This window comes from Colias eurytheme, chromosome 15 (assembly GCF_061535395.1).
Source record: "Colias eurytheme isolate Ceu_HAF_F1 chromosome 15, ilColEury1 Martin Lab GWU primary, whole genome shotgun sequence".
Taxonomy (NCBI): domain Eukaryota; kingdom Metazoa; phylum Arthropoda; class Insecta; order Lepidoptera; family Pieridae; genus Colias; species Colias eurytheme.
Genome location: NC_142994.1, coordinates 9,001,639 through 9,002,113, shown reverse-complemented (window position 1 = coordinate 9,002,113; position 475 = coordinate 9,001,639).

The following is a 475-nucleotide window of genomic DNA, read 5'->3' as shown; positions in this document are numbered from 1 at the left end:
GTTTTATTAGACATTTGTTGATTATATTGTGATTGATCTGTGAATAGAATGTTTAGGAGATTATATTTTGTGACTTTTTATAAATTTCTTTTATCCTTTAATATGTTTTCATGTCGAAGTTTATATATTTAATGATTGTCTGTAATAAATAATCGTGAATGCGTTTATAAATATATAATAACAATAATTATTCAATTCAGTCAAATGCTTAGTTGTTACACTACATCTGTTGACAAAACAAACTTAGTTATAGACCATGTTAATGTTATTTAATCTGATCAGTGTCTTGTTTAAAACTTCAAATAAATTAATAAAAATCACTGATTGAATTAGATAAAACCTGTTTAAAGCTTTGCATATGTTCAAATTAGTTAATCCTTGCATAGAAATCGTAAATAAAACAACAGTTAATAGTTAGTGCAGTTTAAATGTAAAATATAGTAAACATATTATATTAATCTTTACGGTAAGTTAA